A 15,292-nucleotide genomic window follows, 5' to 3' on the forward strand; every position below is an offset into this window, starting at 1 on the left:
TCAGTAATTATATTTACGTCTCCTGGATAATAAGTAAAAGCTAGCATGATAGCAAATAATTCATTCTGTTGAGTGGATTGAAAAGGAGTCCTGATTACTCTCTTTATGGTTAAATCATGAGAGTATATGGCACAAATATTTTCTTTGGAGGCATCTGTAAAGATTGTTGGTCCTTTAAGAGGAACCTTAGAAACCTTTTCTTCAAAAATCCATCGCCAATTATGTAGTAGCCGGGTAATCTTTAATGGAGATCCATATGCAAAATTTGGAGCGGTGGCCAATAAAATTTGCCATTCTGGGATGGTCTCACAGCATACATTAATTTGTGCGTTAGTATAGAATGTGTATATTTTTTCAGGACTTATTCCAGATAATTGTGTTACTCTCTTAATAGCCTTTAATAAAATCCTAGCCACAAGCACTGGGTAAGGTGTAAGGCTTTGTTCTGGTTGTGCTGGGAGGTTCACCCACTCAATCACTCTGTCTCCTTGATGAAGGACTGCTGTGGGTGCCTCTTTTGTAGCAAAAACTGATATTTCCAAGGGTTTTTGAGTGACTCTTTCAACCACATTGGATAAAGCCAGTTCAACTTCTCTCAAAGCCTTTTGTGCTTCTTTTGTAAGCTGGCGTGGTGAATTTAAAGCACTGTCTCCCCTTAAAATATCATATAGAGGTTGTAGTTGATTGGTAGTTAAGCCTAACACTGGACGCATCCATTGGATATCTCCTATTAATTTTTGAAAGTCATTTAAGGTGTTCAACTTCTCTGTTCTTAAAGAAAGCTTTTGTACTGTGAGTGTCTTAGGATATACTTCATATCCTAAATATTGAAAAGGAGCATGTCTTTGAATTTTTTCTGTAGCTATATGCAGTTTGTAGTACTTTAATGTTTCCATGGTCCTTTGTAGACATGCCTCTAACATTTGTTCCTCAGGTGCACATCCCAAAATATCATCCATATAATGTAACAATATTACTTTTGGAAAGGCTTTTCTTACTGGAGCAAGAGCAGCTGCAACATACATTTGGCACATAGTAGGGCTGTTTTTCATTCCCTGTGGCAAAACTGTCCATTCATATCTTTTATAAGGCTCAGCCAAATTAACACTAGGCACTGAAAAAGCAAATCTTTTCATATCCTCCTTATCTAGAGGAATAGAATAGAAACAATCCTTAATGTCTATAACCCATAGAGGCCATTCTCTTGGCAACTGAGTAGGAGATGGAAGTCCAGGCTGAAGAGTTCCCATAGTTTCCATCTGTTCATTTACTCTTCTTAGATCAGTTATCATCCTCCATTTTCCAGATTTCTTTTTCACCACAAATACTGGGGAATTCCAAGGACTTAGAGAAGGCCGCAAGTGTCCTTGGTCAAGTTGTTCTTGCACTATGTCTAATAAGGCCTGAATTTTATCACTTCTTAAGGGCCACTGTTCTACCCACACTGGTGAATCAGTCTTCCACTGAATAGGAACTGGTGAAAGTGCAGGTAGGCCTTCAACAGCAGCCCTGCCTAAAAAGCCGAAGTGCTTATTTGTAATCCTATCTGCTGTAAAATGTCTCTTCCCCACAGATTGATGGGGATTTTTTCAACCACAAAAGGAGTAAAAGCTCCTGTTTCTCCTTCAAATACCCATCTCAAAGGCCTAGCACTAACTTCTGCTGCTATTGATCCTCCCACCCCAGACATATAGGTGTCTGCTTTAATCTTTGGCCAGTGAACGGGCCAATTGGCACCTCTAATAACTGTACGATCTGCACCCGTGTCTACCAATCCTTCAAATGGTATTCCGTTTATATAAATAGTAAGCATAGGTCGGTCAGCTGTCACAGCTGCTGTCCAATATATTCCTGGATTTTGTTCATTGGAGTCAAAATCTAGGCGACTATCACTAGGTTGCTTATTAGGGGTCCGTAACAATAAGCCTGATGCTACTACTTCTCCTGGTTGATAAATCACACATTGTCTGCCTGTGTTAGTGACTGGGATATTAGATACACGTTCTCCAGTCTCCCACATCAGTGTATGGATGGACACTGTTCGGGCGCCAAATTGTGAAGATTTGGTCTAGCTCCTCTTGTCAGGATAAGCAAAAGTCCTTGCCCCACGTTGGGCGCCAATTGTTGCGAGCTGTCGTCTCTAGAAGCTGCCGGATCGCTCTCTGGGAAGAGATCTGCTGTGTCTACTCAAATCTTTAAGACAGATTCTTCTTCCTGTAGTGAACCGTTGTCTCCAGGCAGTTGCTGTTAACTCTTGTCCTTAGAAGTGACTTCCCTTCCTGCAGAGAGCCCCGTCAGGCCTGATGTAATGCAGAGAGTCTTCTTCTTTCTCTGAGAGTCCTCTCTTTTATTCTCCCAGAGAATGGGCGTGGGATAATGCAAGGGCTTCTGGGAAGAACCACCCCAGCCAATGAGCTTGCCCCCTCTATCAAGTCAACCTGAGTTCTCACCTTGTAATTGTCCAGAAAACCTGAATTCTCACCTTGTCACTGTCCAGACAACCTCAGTTCTCACTTAGTAATCCTAACACCAGGGGATGGAGCCAAGATGGCAGAGTGAAGCCAAAAAGCTGCTTGAGCTGTTTTCCTTTGAACACCACTTGAAAACAGTTTTCTAAATAGTCTGGTGGAATTAAATGTCTCTAGTTCAAGACAGATTAGAAAAACTTCAAGAAACGTCAGTCTCCCTGAGGTGAAAAGGGTGTTCAGCCCAACGCAGATGTAGTCTGGGAAAGCTAGTGAGATGAACTTAATCACAGCAAATCAGCAACTGACTCAGTAGAGGAACAGACTAATTGGGCAGCCTCCAGTCCAAGCTCAGAAGACAAATTCTTGGAAATCAGATTTCTCATGGAAAAAAGCAGGCAAAACGATTCCCTGCAAACACAAGGGGCCCCTATGATCAAAGCCAAAGCTTAGAGATACACAGGAAGTTTGGGACAGCACCACTCCCTTTACTCCAGGAACAGAGATAAACAATAAAAGTCACAAAAGAGGAAATGCAAAAAAGAAGAGGAAAGAAAATGAGCAAGAAACAGAAAAAAACCTTGACCATAGAAAGATACTATGATAACAGAGCAGAAAAAATACAAACTCAGATGAGGAAAAAATGTCCACAGCGGAAATTTCAAAGAGTGATATGAATTGGTCTCAAACTCAAAGAGGCTTATTGGAAGTGGTCATAAAAGACCTTAAAAGGCAAATAAGAGAAGTAGAAATGAAAATGAGAAAAGAAATGAGATGTATGCAAAAGAGGCTCAACAGCTTGGAAAAGGAAGGAAATTACTTAAAATATATAATTGGCCAGATGCAAAAAAAAAAAAAATACACTGAAGAAAATATGCAGTAGAAGGCAAAGGAACATAAAATAGAATGTTTAATTGTGTTCAACACAAATCAGGCAATTAGCACATGCAGGTATATTGACTGATGATCAATTAATCAATTGTTGCCTGTAATTTGTGCTTTCATGAGGCTGAAAATAATGAATTCAAAAGTCATATGCTTTTTAAAATATTCTAGAGAAGAAAAATGATTATATGATGATATATATAAATAAATTTAGATCTAGCTTAAATATAGACATTGTGTTTGGAGCTATAATTTTGGCCATACCTTGCAGCCCATTGAGAAGACAGTTACTGTCCATATACCCATCCTTGCTCTGCAGAGGAATCTGGTAACCTCCTTGCCCTGAAGGCAGACCCTAAAGGCTTTTCTAAAAATGAAGAAAACGATTGATAGCTTCTATACAGAAAGAGAGTGGGTTTCAACCCCACGGAGACTAATAGCAAACAACCTCCACACAATACCACAATACCACCGCTCTCCTAGAAAAGACTATTAAAAATCTCAAAAGATAGTTAGAAGAAAAATGGGGAAAGGAAAGAGAAATTATGCAAAAGAGTAACAATCTTCTGAAATGTGAATTGGAAAAGGTAAACAACTTCCTGAAATGTGAATTGGAAAAGGGAAAGAATTCACAGGAAGTGCAGAAAAACTAAATTGAGGAATTGGAAAAGATAAAGAATTCCCAAGAAAGTAGGATTTGTGAATTGGAAAAAGAAAATAACTCACTAAAAAACAAATTTAGTGAAATGGGAAAAAAAATCCATAGAGCAAAACAACACATTTAAAAACTCAATTGGACATATACAAAAAGAAGTAAAAAAGCTAATGAAGAAAATAACTCATTAAAAATCAGAACTTAATACAAATGAATGATTCATTGAGACACCAAGAGTCAGTTAAGCAAAGCCAAAAAATTGAGAATCTGGACATATCAAATATCTACTTGGAAAAATGACAGACCTGGAAAATAGATCTAGGAGAGATAATCTGAGGATTATGGGACTTTCTGAAAATTATGATAAAAAAAGAACCTATTTTGCACGAAATCATCAAAGAGAATTGCTCATAGGTAATAGAACCAGAAAGTAAAATAGACATTTAAAGAATTGATTTAACACCTTCTGAAAAAGATCCTAAAAAAAAAAAAAAAAAAAAAAAAAAAACTCCACAGAACATAGTGGCCAAATTTCAGAACTATCAGAATACGGAAAAAATATTACAAACAGCCAGAAAAAAATAATTCAAATACCAAGGTGCCACAATAAGGGTCACTCAAGATCTAGTTGTCTCTACATTAAAGGATGGAAGGGCCTGAAATCTGATATTCCGAAAGGCAAAAGAACTTGGAATGCAGCCAAGAATAATTACCCAGCTAAGTTTAGCATTTTCTTCCATGGAAGAAGATGGACATTTAATGAAACAGATGAATTCCATTTGTTTCTAAGGAAAAAACCAGGTCTAAACAAAAATTTTGATCTCCAATCATAGGACTCATGAGAAGCAGAAAAAGGTAACAGGAACTCATGAGAACTGTATTTCTGTTGTGGGATATACACAAGGACTACTTGTATAATTTGATTTTACTGATATAACAAGAAAAAAAAGAAGTAGAAATGGAAAGGGGATAGTGTCCGAAAAAGGGAAAAGGGGAGATAAAAAGAGGGAAACTACATCCCCAAAAGAAGGAAAGACAACCTATCACACTGAGGGAAGTTAGAGAGGGGGAAGAACATTGTGTGAATCTTACTCTCATCAAAATTGGCTCAAACACAAAATAATTAAAATATTGCTTTTACAGAAAAATTTCTCTCACTTCATTAAAAAGGGGGAGAGACAAAGGGAAAAGGAAAAGAGTAATAAGGAAAGTGTACAAGAAAGGGAAAGGGATGTAAAGGGAGGAGGGAGGAATATTAAAGAGGGAGGGCTGCTTGATGCAAGTGGGGCTCATAAGTTTAATACTGGGGAAGGAGTTCAGGGGGGCAAGATAAAAAAGCATAATCTGGAGATAATGTGATGGCAGAAAATAGAAAATTAGTAATTTTAACTATAAATATGAATGGGGTGAACTGTTCCATTAAGTGGAGGAAGATAGCAGACTGGATCAAAAGTCAGAACCCTATAGTATGTTGTTTACAGGAAACACATTTAAAGCAGGGAGATACATACAGAATAAAGGTAAAAGGCTGGAACAGAATCTATTATGCTTCAAGTGAAGTAAAAAAAGCAGTGGTAGACATCCTTATCTCAGATCAAGCAAAAGCAAAAATTGATCTAATCAAAAGAGATAAGGAAGGAAACTATATCTTAGCATAGACAATAAAGCATTGTCAATATTAAATATATATGTACCAAATGGTATAGCATCTAACTTCCTAAAGGAGGAGTTAAGAGAGTTGCAAGAAGAAATAGACAACAAAATTATAATAGTGGAATATCTCAACCTTGTCACTCTCAGAATTAGATAAATCAAACCTCAAAACAAATAAGAAAGAAATTAAAGAAATAAATAGAATATTAGGAAAATTAGGTATGGTAGATCTTTGGAGAAAATTGAATGGTGACAGAAGGAAGTATACTTTCTTCTCAGCAGTTCATGGAACCTATACAAAAATTGACCATATATTAAAAGATCTCCAAATTAAATGCAGAAAGGCAGCAATAGTAAAGACTTTCTTTTCAGATCATAATGCAATAAAAATTACATCCAACAAAAAGTTAGGGATAAATAGACCAAAAAGTAATTGGAAACTAAATAAGCTCATCTTAAAGAATGATTGGGTGAAACGGAAAATTATACACACAATTAATAATTTCACTCAAGATACTGACAATGATGAGACATCATACCAAAATCTGTGGGATACAGCTAAAGCAGTAATAAGGGGAAATTGTATATCTTTAGAGGCTTACTTGAAGAAAATAGAGATATAGAAGATCAATAAATTGGGCTTGCAACTTAAAAAGCTAGAAACAGAACAAATTAATATCATCCAATCAAATATTAAACTTGAAATTCTAAAATTAAAAGGAGAAATTAATAATATTGAAAGAAAAAATTATTGAACTAATAAATAAGATTAAGTTGGTTTTAAGAAAAAACAAACAAAATCAATAAACCTTTGGTAAATCTGATTAGAAAAAGGAGAGAGGAAAATCAAATTGATAGTGTTAAAAATGAAAAGGGGGAATGTTCTATCAATGAAGAGAAAATTAGAGAAATAATAATGAATTACTTTGCCCAACTTTATGCCAATAAATTTGATAACCTAAGTGAAACGGATGACTATGTCCAAAAATAAAGGCTTCCTAGATCAACAGAGGAAGAAGTAAATTGCTTAAATAGTCCCATTTCAGAAAAAAGATAGTGAATAAAAATAGCAATCCCAACTTGTTGAATAATAATTCATTATTTGAGAAAAACTGCTGGGAAAACTGGAATTTAGTATGGCAGAAACTAGGCATGGACCCACATTTAACTCCACATACTAAGATAAGATCAAAATGGGTCCAAGATTTAGTCATAAAGAATGAGATCAAAAATAAATTAGAGGAACATAGGATAGTTTACCTCTCAGACTTGTGGAGGAGGAAGGAATTTGTTTCCAAAGGAGAACTAGAGATCATTATTGATCACAAAATAGAAAATTTTGATTTGACAAAAACCGCTGGGAAAACTGGAAATTAGTATGGCAGAAACTAGGCATGGACCCACAATTAACACCACATACTAATATAAGATCAAAATGGGTCCAAGATTTAGGCATGAAGAACGAAATCATAAATAAATTGGAGGAACATGGGATAGACTATCTCTCAGACTTGTGGAGGAGGAAGGAGTTTGTGTCCAAGGGAGAACTAAAGACCATTATTGATCACAAAATAGAACATTTTGATTATGTCAAATTAAAAAGTTTCTGCACAAACAAAACTAATGCAAACAAGATTAGAAGGGAAGTAACAAATTGGGAAAACATTTTTACAGTTAAAGGTCCTGATAAAGGCCTCATCTCCAAAATATACAGAGAATTGACTTTAATTTATAAGAAATCAAGCCATTCTCCAATTGATAAATGGTCAAAGGATATGAACAGACAATTTTCAGATGATGAAATTGAAACTATTTCCACTCATATGAAACAGTGTTCCAAATCACTATTGGTCAGAGAAATGCAAATTAAGACAACTCTGAGATACCATTACACACCTGTCAGATTGGCTAAGATGACAGGAACAAATAATGATGAATGTTGGAGGGGCTGTGGGAAAACTGGGACACTGATGCATTGTTGATGGAGTTGTGAAAGAATCCAACTATTCTGGAGAGCAATCTGGAATTATGCCCAAAAAGTTATCAAAATGTGCATACCCTTTGATCCAGCAGTGCTACTCCTGGGCTTATATCCCAAGGAAATACTAAAGAAGGGAAAGGGACCTGTATGTGCCAAAATGTTTATGGCAGCCCTTTTCATAGTGGCTAGAAACTGGAAAATAAATGAATGTCCATCAATTGGGTAAATTATGGTATATGAATGTTATGGAATATTATTGTTTTGTAAGAAATGACCAACATCAGGAATACAGAGAGGCTTGGAGAGACTTGCATCCACTGATGCTAAGTGAAACGAGCAAAACCAGAAGATCATTATACACTTCAACAATGATTCTGTATGAGGATATATCTTCAACATAGAAAAGAGCTAATCTAAATCCAATTGACCAATGATGGACAGAATCAGCTACATCCAGAAAAGGAACACTGGGAAATGAGTATAAACTGTGAGCACTCTTTTGTTTTGTTTTGTTTTGTTTTGTTTTTCTTCCCAGATTATTTTTAGCTTCCGAATACAATTCTTCCTTTGCAACAACAACAACAACAAAATTCGGTTCTGCACATATATATTGTACCTAGGATATACTATAAAATATTTAATATGTATGGGAATGCCTGCCATCTAGGGGAGAGGGTGGAGGGAAGGAGGGGAAAAATTTGGAACAGAAGGGAGTACAATGGATAATGTTGTAAAAAAAATTACCTATGAATATGTACTGTCAAAGAAAATGTTATAATTATAAAAATTAATAAAAAAATTTTAAAAAGACTCTTGCTGAGTGAGTACTGATGATATAAAAAGAATCAAAAAAATCAGAAAAGAAAAAGAAAAACCTAAACAAATCAATCCCTTGGCTAATTAAGTTTTGAGAAAACTGGTTGAAAAGAGTCAAGAAGTTTTACTTACTGTCTAGTTGTCTACCTAGCACATAGCACAATACTTGACATATATTAGGTGCTTAATAAATGTTTATTGACTAATTAATATCTACCAATCTGGCTGCTATCACTAATCTGATCTTTCTTTCATCTATAAGGCATTGTATCTACTTGCTGGTCCTAGACAACAGATTATGCTTCAGTTTCATATTCCAACCAGGCCATCTCACCATGTGCCTGCCACTGCACATAATAAGTGCCAAACAAATATTTGTTGAACTTATCAGTTAATTCATTTATATTCCTAATCCTTTCAATAGTGGTCACTGTACAAAAATGAAGGCAAATGAATATGTGTGTTAATTCGGGGGACTTTCACTACTAACTAAACTGGGTTTCAGAGAGGTTTTTTTTTTGTTTTTTTTTTAATAAAATTTTAATGTGGTATATTTTTATTGTCCCTGTTTTATTATTTCCATAGCCCTGAATTTCAAGAATATTGGCCATTGCATGTCTTTGCAAGATTTTAGAACACATCTATAAAGTGACACTTATTGCATAATAAAAATTGCAACAGACTACTACAGTTTTAATGACTTGCCTTTTTTAACCATCTGTATAAAAACGTCATTGATAATTTACAGTACACATAGTATAAAGTATGAGTCCTTTCCAACTATAAAAATCACCATGATATTTTCCCTCAAAATTAATCCTCAAAATGGTCTCCCAAGGAGTCTATTATGAATTTACTATGAGAGAGTTTCACCAAAGTAAATACCTAGATATTTTAATTCTGGGTAAATTAGATAGTTATTGTTTTCTATCTAACTGGATAGAGATAAGAAAACAGAGAAAGTAAACTAAAACACTATCAGTAGATATTTGTATATTTGATTCATTGATCTCTCATTTTATGACTTAGTCAGTTTATTTATACTTAATGTTTGTTGACTGATTCTGGTTCTTAGATTACTCATATGTAAATTAAAGGGTTGGACTAGTTGATTGTTAATCCTCTTCCTTTGTCAGAAAACAATCTGATAATTTATAGGTCATTTGCTTGATAATATAAAAGAGTAATTGAGAAACTCAGGAATAATCTCTAATGACTGATCAACTCATATAATTCTAATGAACAAATATTACATAACAAAAAAACAAACAAACAGATTTTTATACCTAAATTAAGGAATGCGCAATCATTTCATTTAGGAATGGAGTGATGAGGGCTTGGCATTATCATTTTTTGTTCTTTGTTCTCCCTTAAGGAAGATAGACTATCCCATGATTTAAAACTCATCTATATAACTCAATCATGAATGCATATGGAAAAAAAAAAAAAAAAAAAAAAAAAAAAGAAAAGACTATGCTTTTGCCAATTCAATTAAAGCCAAATATTGGCAAATGTACATTTAACTCTAATCTGTGGTTTCAATTAGGCTACTACATGATTCTTAGTTTAATGTTTCTTGTGGTTTATTACACTCTTGTCATGTGGATCACTACAGACTTTTATGGCAGGTAATTAAGGCAGAGATAGTTCATGGCCTCTGTATATTATGCTGCATTTTATGAACAGCATATTAAAATATAAAATATTTTTAAATGGTGTAATTATGTATTACTCACATTTGTCATGTATATATATATATATATATATATCATATGAAATAAAATACTATAGTGATACAATTAAAAAAAATTCAAATATATAGCATGAGCAAGCTAAAAGAATAGTCTCATTTTGGCAATTTATTTTTTGACCTTTTTAAAGAAAGGCTCACTATATTTTAGAAAACAGCTCTTATTTAGACCAATATGGTATGTCAAGAAGGTACCTACTGATGGGAGAAACTAGGCATGGACCCACACTTAACACCACAAACTAAGATAAGATCAAAATGGATCCAAGATTTGGCCATAAAGAACGAAATCATAAATAAATTGGAGGAACATGGGATGGTTTACCTCTCGCACTTGTGAAGGAGGAAGGAGTTTGTGTCCAAGGGAGAACTAGAGGCCATTATTGATCACAAAATAGAACATTTTGATTATGTCAAATTAAAAAGTTTCTGCACAAACAAAACTAATGCAAACAAGATTAGAAGGGAAGTAACAAATTGGGAAAACATTTTTACAGTTAAAGGTCCTGATAAAGGCCTCATCTCCAAAATATACAGAGAATTGACTTTAATTTATAAGAAATCAAGTCATTCTCCAATTGATAAATGGTCAAAGGATATGAACAGACAATTTTCAGATGATGGAATTAAAACTATTTCCACTCATATGAAAGAGTGTTCCAAATCACTATTGGTCAGAGAAATGCAAATTAAGACAACTCTGAGATACCATTACACACCTGTCAGATTGGCTAAGATGACAGGAACAAATAACGATGAATGTTGGAGGGGCTGTGGGAAAACTGGGACACTGATGCATTGTTGGTGGAGTTGTGAAAGAATCCAACTATTTTGGAGAGCAATCTGGAATTATGCCCAAAAAGTTATCAAAATGTGGATACCCTTTGATCCAGCAGTGCTACTCCTGGGCTTATATCCCAAGGAAAAACTAAAGAAGGGAAAGGGACCTGTATGTGCCAAAATGTTTGTGGCAGCCCTTTTTGCAGTGGCTAGAAACTGGAAAATGAATGGATGTCCATTAATTGGAGAATGGTTGGGTAAATTATGGTATATGAATGTTATGGAATATTATTGTTTTGTAAGAAATGACCAACAGCAGGAATACAGAGAGGCTTGGAGAGACTTACATCAACTGATGCTGAGTGAAACGAGCAGAACTAAGTGATCATTATACACTTCAACAATGATACTGTATGAGGATGTAATCTGATGGAAGTGGATATCTTCAACATAGAGAAGAGCTAATCTAATTCCAATTGATCAATGATGGACAGAATCAGCTACATCCAGAAAAGGAATACTGGGAAATGAGTGTAAACTGTGAGCATTGTTTTTTTTTTGTTTGTTTGTTTGTTTTGTTTTGTTTTTGTTTTGATTTGTTTTGTTTTGTTTTGTTTTTCTTCCCAGATTATTTTTAGCTTCCAAATACAATTCTTCCTTTTCAACAACAACAACAACAAAATTCGGTTCTGCACATATATATTGTACCTAGGATAAACTATAAGATATTTTGTATAGGAATGCCTGCCATCTAGGGGAAGGGGTGGAGGGAAGGAGGGGAAAAATTCAGAACAGAAGGAAGTACAAGGGATAATGTTGTAAAAAAAAAAATTACCTATGCATATGTACTGTCAAAAAATGTTATAATTATAAAAATTAATATATATATATATGTATATATATATATATACATGAATAAATAATTAAATGAATAAGTAAGGAAGGAAGGAATGAAAGAAAGAAAGAAAGAAAGAAAGAAAGAAAGAAAGAAAGAAAGAAAGAAAGAAAGAAAGAAAGAAAGAAAGAAAGAAAGAAAGAACCTACTGATTGGTGACATTCAGTGCTAAAAGGGCTAGTCAGAAGCTAATCATAGGAGATTTCCATTTTGAAATCTTCATTTCATGTTTTTAATGCATTGAGAGAGAGTAGTGCACAGTAATTTTCAAGTGACAGGTTCTTTCCAGAGAAGGAAAACCATTTATTCAGGGAAAAGGTCACAGCCAGCTAAGAATGATAGCATTTTTTAAAGACATAAACTGGGTCTCTTATATTTATTCCATCAAGATTTTATTAGATCATAAGGAAGTGTTTGACATTTTAATGGAAATTTTAGGTTAGAATTCTTTATATTTATTTGTGCTTTAAAAGTATTTTTATAGATATCAAATCTCAGTTGATTCCTTTCAAATAATTAGTTAATAAATACATCTTAGAAAAGAGATTTACAACCTTTATTCCAACCTGGCTAACTAATAAATAAATAATCATTCCTCTTTTTTGATATTAATGTATATTTTAAAAAGCTATATCTTTAAATTGATTTTTTTTATTTTTGAAGTAAACTATTAAAGATATATATGTATATATGTATATTTTTAATTTTGCTAAGATTTCAACTCTGGCCATGGATGAATTACATTTATAAGAAATCCAAATAAAAATATTTAATTAGTTTCAGAATAATGAAGTCATCTACTGTTTAAGGAAAAATCCAAGACTCATGTTGGAAAAAACAAATTCCAGGTCATGTCTATACTTTTTTCTAGTATGGATCTGTTTTAATGGTACAAAAATATTCCCCAAAGCCTGTTTTTCTGATGACTTTATGCTTCAACATTAAATATTTAAAAGATCAAAAGAATAATGTTATAACATCTAAATATTTTCTTATCCAAGCTGCTAGGTGGTATAATGAATAATGAATTACTTTACTTGAAATTACTAAGCTTTCAGTTTAAATTCTTCTTCAGTTATACTATTTCTGGGTAAGACATTTATCCTCTCAATTTCATTTTTTATAATAGTAGCATCTGCATTACAAGGTTGTAAGGATTAAATGAAATAATGTGTAACATGTTTTGTAAACCATAAAATAATCGGTATTATTAAGTACACTCAAAATAAAGTCTAATCATTAATCATCAGTAACACATGCACTACAGATGGATTCCTAAGAAAGAGAGGAAAATAAGTAACTATAGGTTTCTTTGTACTTAGAAATTACAAAACTAGCTCTGATTTGCTGTTTGTTTTTTGAGTACAATAACCCATTTTATTTAATTGAACAATCTAGATGTGTTGTTTACATCAAATTGATTAAGTTTTTTATATATTTCTTTAAATTCTTTAAATATTCATGAAGAAATTAACAAAAAGAGAGAATATGATTGCTGTTTTTTTTTCTTTTCTTTTTTTTATGGGCAACTGTTTTGAGTATTCAATTTTTTCCACTGTAGGTTCATAACATCAACTATAACTATGTTATTCATCCAGACATGGTGAGAAATAGTTCATCACTTTCAGGATAACTTTGCCATAATGTAACTGTAATAATGTGTAAAATATGAATTTTTCTACAATACTTCTTTATAAAAAAGTCAGCATAAACATATGTTTGCAGAAAACTTTTAAGAATACATAGTTCAGTTGTTTTGCAAAGACACAGATCTTTCAGCAAATTGTTTGTTTTTGCTGCTGACACAGAGCGAGTTAGTCTGATTTTCCTGCATGCCCCATAAAGCCAATTCAACTACAAAGTTCTCTTTTGAAAGCAATCAAGGATAGGAGCTGGGATCAATTCCCGGGGGGGCGGGGAAAATGCTCAGAGATGATTTTTAGAATGTTTTTACAACTTACCCCAGATTCCATTGAGGTTATGATTATATTATTTATTAGAAATCAAATTTAAACTTATCCATGCTGAATATTTTATTGGTTATTCAAGCATGAGCATTTATTGTAAACTCAAGGAGCTGCCAATTAGAAAAAATAAAATGCATTTCTCTTTCTTTATGTGGGTCATTGCTGTTCTACCTTATTTTTTCCTACTTAACTCTATGCATTTTTGAAAAATCTGGTATTCAATGTCTAATTTTTATCTACTATGTCTACTACTTTAATTTGCAATGCAGTATAGAAAAAAAAAAGATAGATAACCAAATAAATAAATAAACAAAACAATCCTCTCTTCCTAAGGATGTTTATACCCTTCACTTTTCATGTATGTTCATTTTTTTTCAGTGCTAAGTATAAGAAGCTAAATTTTGTTGAACAATATAAATATGCATAAAGACTTTAAAATACTTGTTCATTGAAATGATAAGTAACAATTGATTTGCTCAATATCTCATAAAATAACACTATTTTGCTTCTTCACTACCTCTCCTCCAAAAAAGTATTCTTTTCACCTCAGGTTAGGAAGAGAAAGAAAGAAAGAAAGAAAGAAAGAAAGAAAGAAAGAAAGAAAGAAAGAAAGAAAGAAAGAAAGAAAGAAAGAAAGAAAGAAAGAAAGAAAGAAAGAAAGAAAGAAAGAAAGAAAGAAAGAAAGAAAGAAAGAAAGAAAGAAAGAAAGAAAGAAAGAAAGAAAGAAAGAAGATGGAAGGAAGGAAGGAAGGAAGGAAGGAAGGAAGGAAGAAGAAAGAAAGAAAGAAAGAAAGAAAGAAAGAAAGAAAGAAAGAAAGAAAGAAAGAAAGAAAGAAAGAAAGAAAGAAAGAAAGAAAGAAAGAAAGAAGAAAGAAAGAAAGAAAGAAAGAAAGAAAGAAAGAAAGAAAGAAAGGAAGGAAATACTCCACCGAAAAAAAGAATAAAATAAAATAATTATCCTTATAATTGATTTGATATTTTATGAACATTCTGTCATACTGTGATTATACTTAATGAATTTTTCTAGAGGTATCAAAGTTACAACAAAAACTATGGGGTTTGTCATGGGCTGACAGGTAATATCTAATAAAGACTCTGGGAGGGTGGAGGGGTGAACATAATTAAGGAAGTTTTCACTGAAATACACAAAACCATATGTGATTGAAATTATGTCAAGTAAACTATTTTCTACTTAAAGAAGATAAGGAGATAAGAGGTCAGAAATAAGACTGGGGAAGCAAAGAGGAAATTCAAGGCAGATGTCCGGAAACATTTTTTTTTTCATAGAAAGACTCACATATGCTGAGTAAAGAAGAGTCTGAGTAGAAAATAATAATAATAATAATAATAATAATAATAATAATAATAATAATAATAATAATAAATTGGAGAATAAAGAAGACTGATCAAAGAAACTTAAAATCATTTGTGAAATTTTGTTTTGA

The sequence above is a fragment of the Sminthopsis crassicaudata genome, chromosome 3, assembly GCF_048593235.1.
Source record: "Sminthopsis crassicaudata isolate SCR6 chromosome 3, ASM4859323v1, whole genome shotgun sequence".
Classification (NCBI taxonomy): Eukaryota; Metazoa; Chordata; class Mammalia; order Dasyuromorphia; family Dasyuridae; genus Sminthopsis; species Sminthopsis crassicaudata.